This window comes from Mycteria americana, chromosome 12 (genome assembly GCF_035582795.1).
Source record: "Mycteria americana isolate JAX WOST 10 ecotype Jacksonville Zoo and Gardens chromosome 12, USCA_MyAme_1.0, whole genome shotgun sequence".
Lineage (NCBI taxonomy): Eukaryota > Metazoa > Chordata > Aves > Ciconiiformes > Ciconiidae > Mycteria > Mycteria americana.
The window spans coordinates 7,810,602-7,816,601 of NC_134376.1; positions in this window are offsets into that span (position 1 = coordinate 7,810,602).

The following is a 6,000-nucleotide window of genomic DNA, read 5'->3' on the forward strand; positions in this document are numbered from 1 at the left end:
GGATAACTGGTCTGACTATTAAAGACTGAGGCAAAGAAGGCATTAAGTACCCCAGCCTTTTCCTCGTCCTTGGTAGCAATGTTCCCCCCTGCATCCAATAAAGGAGGGAGATTCTCCTTGGCTCTCTTTTTGTTGTTAATGTATTTGTAAAAACATTTTTTATTATCTCTTACAACAGTGACCAGATTGAGTTCTAGCTGGGCTTTTGCCGTTCTAATTTTCTCTCTGCATGACTTGACGAGATCCCTGTACTCTTCCTGAGTTGCCTGCCCATTCTTCCAAAAGTGGTGAACTCTCCCTTTTTTTCCTGAGTCCCAGCAAAAGCTCCCTGTTCAGCCAGGCCAGTTGTCTTCCCTGCAAGTTCATCTTACAGCACATGGGGACAGCCTGCTCCTGCACCTTTAAGACTTCCTTCTTGAAGAATGTCCAGCCTTCCTGGACCCCTTTGCTCTTCAGGACTGTCTCCCAAGGGACTCTCTCAACCAGTGTCCTGAACAGGTCAAAGTCTGCCTTCCGGAAGTCCATGGTAGTGGTTTTGCTCACCCCCCTCCTTATTTTGCCACAAATCGAGACCTCTATCATATCATGGTCGCTAAGCCCAAGATGGCCTCCAACCACCACATCTCCCACCAGTCCTTCTCTGTAAACAGCAGGTCAAGCAAGGCACCTCCCCGGTAGGCTCACTTACCAGCTGTGTCAGGAAGGTCTCTTCCACACATTCCAGGAACCTCCTGGACTGTTTCCTTTCTGCTGTGTTGTATTTGCAGCAGACATCTGGTAAGTTGAAGTCCCCCATGAGAACAAGGGCTAGTGATTGTGAGACTTCTGCCAGCTGCTTATTGAATGCTTCATCTGTTGTATCAGTTCTCCTCAGCTTGAGGTGACAGCAAAACCTGGCTGGCCTCCTTGAAAGCTCACTGAAATCAACAGAAGCTCTGATCATGGATCTTCAGCTTGGCAGTTTGATATTCAAGGATTGAACAGATTGAATTGAAAGGCTGGTGAAGCCCTTGCATATAATGCCATCACCAGGAGTAGAGGTCCTGCTCAGCTCATGGTGGAGGCCTTGTGCATAACACCATCAATGTGAGTAGAGGTTCTGCTCAACTCACTAATGGTCAACGCTTTGCTGTACTAAGTTCTGCAAGCCCCACATTCGTAATATTGGAGACCTTCATATAATGTAAGGCCACAAACCACAAAGATTTGTTTTTGCTTGTTATCCATAAGGTCAATTTTAGAATTCCAGTCTACAAATGGAAATGAGGTAGGCAAGTCAAGTGCTAAGGGTAATAAAGTGAAAATTAAACTTAATATTTGTATTTAGTTAAGATGTGGAGTGATGCAATAAGGTTCCTGGTATCTGATTGCTTCTGTGCCACAGATAACAAATAAGCCAGCCAGAAGAATAAAAATTACATGAAGAGCAAAGTAGCAGCAAATCCAAAAATGCTTCAAAGACAGCGCATTGAGACTGGTAGGGTTTAAAAAAAAGCTTTTGGAAAGAAACATTAAAAGAATAAACATCAAAGGAAGAACAAAAGAAAATAGGGACAAATAAATTAAAGAACAAAATTATGAAACAAAAGAACAAAATGCTTTATACAGAAGGACTGAAAATGAAGGACATGAAGAAATAAAGAAACAAGGGAATAACAAAGAGTATGAGGTGCGGCTTTGAGTATCGTTTGCGTAGGTGCTTACAGTCCAATATGAACACTTGCTTTATACTTCCTATTTTATTTTCTTTCATTTATTTTATTGTTCCTTAACCCAGAGAAGATAATTATAGGTTCCTTCTAATAATAATTACAGGTAGGCTGTGCCTTCTACCTCTAGTCTCTAGGGATAACACAGAAATAGCACTGTGGGTAGCCAAGAACTGCTTGGATGCTTTCCTTTGTACCACTGGCAGTGGCAGAAGTGGGCAGGGGGGTTGCCCATGGCAAAGGGCAGAGCACTAGTATGTGCTTGAGTTTGGGTAGGACTTGGGGGTGTGCATAACAGTAGGGCGAAGGGTGCATGAGGATGGGGAGGAGGCTGCTTTCCCTAGGGAGCCTTCGATGGCGGTCTGGCAATGTGTGACTTGTCCTGTCTGCCACCTATGGAGAGGTACAGAAGAACATATGAAGTACCACTGCCAATAAAGTCCATAGGGTTACTTTATGCACTGAGGAAGACGCTATTTCCCAGACTCTTGGCACGTAGCTGTTACTTGAAAGGTTGATGTGGAGATCAGCATATAAATTAGGGCCAAAAGGTTCTGCTGTGCAGCTGCTGCAAATGTGCTCCCCTTGCACTGATGCTCAGGGCACAGTGACAGCAGCACCGGGGTAAGGGACGAGGCTTGCTGCGGGTGTACGGTGTGTGACAGATGCCCAAGCACGCTCCAGAGTGAACCCATTACAGAGGCAGCACAAAAGTCACAGAGCTTAATCACTCTATTTTCCACCTGGTTTTGTGTTATAAACCTGTGGCAAGGTGGGAGTGAAATGGCCAGTGGATCTTGTGAGTCTAGCCAGACCCAAACTGTTTTCCTCGTAAAGGACTTCAAAGAAACCAGCTGAACCTCCCCCTTCATACTTGGTCTGGCACTTTGGTTTGTTCTCAGAAGGGAGACATGGGCATTGCCGCAAAACAGTTCAGGAGGGGTAAGGATGCTGGAAGGCACTGAAATACAAATAGCCTTGCTCCAGAGGGAAATATTGGCAGTTTGTATGCCCCTGTAGCCTCTTTTCTGCCATTAAATTTAGAGAGGCTGTGTTCCGATGCAGCAGCCCTTTCTCATCTGCTCCTTCATTGCAGTGGCAGCAAGACTTGGGTGAAGACTTGCAAACGTGCTTCTGTTTGTACCCCACAGTAAGTGCCATCTAAAGTAACTTAGTTCTTCGCTTACTGGCACCTGACAGCCAGAAGGGCTGAGAAACAAACAGCAGAAAAGGAGAGCGAGGAGAAAAAAGGACTGAGGCTTAGACAGGTGAGAGACACAGCAGTGGCAATTGCTTGTGAAGTCTTTTAATAGAAAGGTCTGTGGAAAATTATTTTCTCCTTTTCTTTGCTCTCCAGACCCCAGCGTTCAAAGGGCAGGCGGCGACTCCGATTGCTGCCAGCCGGATCCTCCAGAAGTGCTAGTCTTTTGACTTGGGCAGGTAATGCCAGTAGCCAGAAAACTTACCCTGGGTGCTGAATATGCACGCTTGCATTCTTGAAACCCAAGCTGAACTTTTATTTAGTCTTTCTGAGTCATGATTAAAAAAAAAATACGCAGAAATCACAGTTGTGGAGAAAAGCAGCAGAAACGGCTTTCTGGCACAAACATATGCGAGCCATGTTTCTCCAACAATAATTTCCCATGGAAGTTTAACCTCTGAAGGACACTAAAGTTAAATTGAACTGTAGGTTTTGTAACATAAGATGGTATTGTCAGTCTGGCAAGTCTGACAGCCGTAGAGCAGTAACACAATATGAAGGAAATGGTACACCCATATTTAGAGCAAAAACCAAGGAGGTCTTCCCAGAGTCTGCATTAATGCTGCCATCCCTGTGTGACTACAGCCATGTCATTTAATTTCATTGCATCATCTGAAAATGGGTGTGAAATTAGTACCATATGCAGCTGGCATATAAAGGCCAGGGGAATAAATAATAGTGAGAAAAGATCACATTGTCCTTAAAGAGGAAAAAAGAGGCTGTGCTCATCTGAAACAACTGTACTTTGTCATCTGCCCGGTGGGTGAGTGGGCGCATGGTGAGCCCTTGCCCTGCTTGGGGTGAGGGAACCCAATGGCATCTCTGTGTCATGAGCTGCCACAGAAGGTAGACGAGCCTTGTGACTCCCCCTGTGGAGGACCGTCCCCTAACGGCAATAGGCTGGGACCTACATGTGCTAGGGGCTGGCTGTGGCTGGCACGGCCCGGCCAGCCAGATGTGCCTTTGCTAATAATATCAGGAATTGCCTTACGAACAAAGCTCCATCTGGGTTGCTTGCGTAAGCCACGGGGTATCAGCTCGTCTTCTCCTGGACAGGTTATGTAATCGCATCAGAAATCAAATATACAATTTCGATTTCACCTTTTTCCGAACATCTGGCTATTCGCGTTTTAGGCCTGCTGACTTTATAAGGATTGTGGTTAGAAATAGGTCTCTGCGCATGCAGGCATGGAAAACAAATGCTGAAAGGTTGCCAAGACAATGACCTTGGAATTAATCTTCAAATTCAAGTGAATATCTTTATATTTTCTCCACTCGGCTCAAAGTTTCAGTAAGAGCAGTGTTGTGGTGTGTTGACTTCTGTAGCCCTAACTCAGTGCTTATTTGAAAGAGTCCTTTTTTTTCTCTAATGCTGCATTGCCACCTTTGAAATCAGCAGAGAGGAGGGCACCGGAGCCCTGCAACGAGCCAGGATGTGACCTGAAGCTGGTGGCATCTACAGAAAGAGTCCAGTCGACTTCAGCAGGCTTTGGAGCGAGCTCGTAAAAGGCTGCTGGCAAGGCACTCTGCAGTGCCCTTGCAGCGTTTTAATTTCCTCCCTTTGCTGGTCTCAGATAGTCTGAACCTACTGACCTTTGGTGCATGCTGATCATCTTCTGTTTTTCACCAGGGAAGCAAAACTCAGGACAAGTTTTGCTGGAGAATTGTCAGAAGCGATTGCAGCTTTTAATTTGCTTGACTTACTGGCTGAGGTCCACGTTGGCAGATATTTTGGTAGCTCGTTATTGTTGGAGGCTTTTCTCGATGTGTGTTCTTTAAAGCTATGTTCAAGGTATCTGGTACACCCTGATCTGTGTCCCTTTTACAGCCAGCTTCAGGATCCCCTTCTCAAGTAAGCAAAGTCAATGGGATTGTATGTCACAGCAGCAGCATGTAAACATAAAGAAAGATTTCACGGCCTTGTTCTTAATGTTTTTAAGCCCAGGGACTTCGAGGAAATAAGAAGATAAGTATGATAGTCTGTTCCTTCAACCCCCCCCCCCTCCCCCCAGCATTAACTGCGTTTCTAATTATCATAGCAGATAATAAATACAGTACATGCACCCATGCACATAAAACAGCATTATTTTGTGCTTAGTCCATGTGTTTCATGTAGAAATCTGGATGACAGCCAGATCAGTAAATGACTCTGATTTTTAATGGAAATCAAACACAACAGATGTACTGTATACTGAAAAGAGTTAAAAATAACTGTTTGCAATCTCTATGCTTGCCTTTAAACAAAATACATAATATACAGAGCAGTGGTTGTTTAGCGTATGGAGACTTTAACATTAATAATTGCCTTCACTATTTCTGAGGGTTTGCCAGGTTTATGCAGGGGGCCTTGAAGTTAATGACAAGTTTCATAGACAGGATTTCAGCTAACATTTTAAGCACTCTCTCCATGTTCAGACCCTGACTGCTATGAGCTGTGAAAATCTTTATGACCACTTGCATGTTACAGTAACTTTTGTGAAAAGATGTGCAAATGCCTAATAGAAGTTAGTTCCCATCCCTGCCCTACTGGGGAACTGGGTGGTTTGATTTGGTTTGTATCTGGGTAAATTGAGAAGTTAATTCTGGGTCACACAGCAAACTTTTTTTAATGCTGGTGCCTCTTTCTTATGACTGGTACCAATTCTTTCTCATTACAAACCAGAACAACTAGTTCAGCATTACATGGAGGATTGGCTGCATCTGGCAAAACTGGATTAATTCCAACATGCTGCATAGCTCCAGACTGACTGCAATCCTTGTGAGAAAAGGATTTGTCTTTAAGAGTTAATTTAAGTTCTGTCCCAATGTGTACATCTTCCTGTGTGCTTGGCCTCATTGCAGCTGTCAAATGACTAGGGAGCCTTCATGTAAATCATTTTGACAATACACATTTGTAAGCTTGTGTAAAGAACGCATTTTCTTCCTTTATGAATGTTATATAGTGGAAGAGCTGCATCTCCACATCACACTTATGCTTTAATGCAGAACAGTTTTAAATAGTCTCCATGCAAGATACTCCGTGTAGACTCA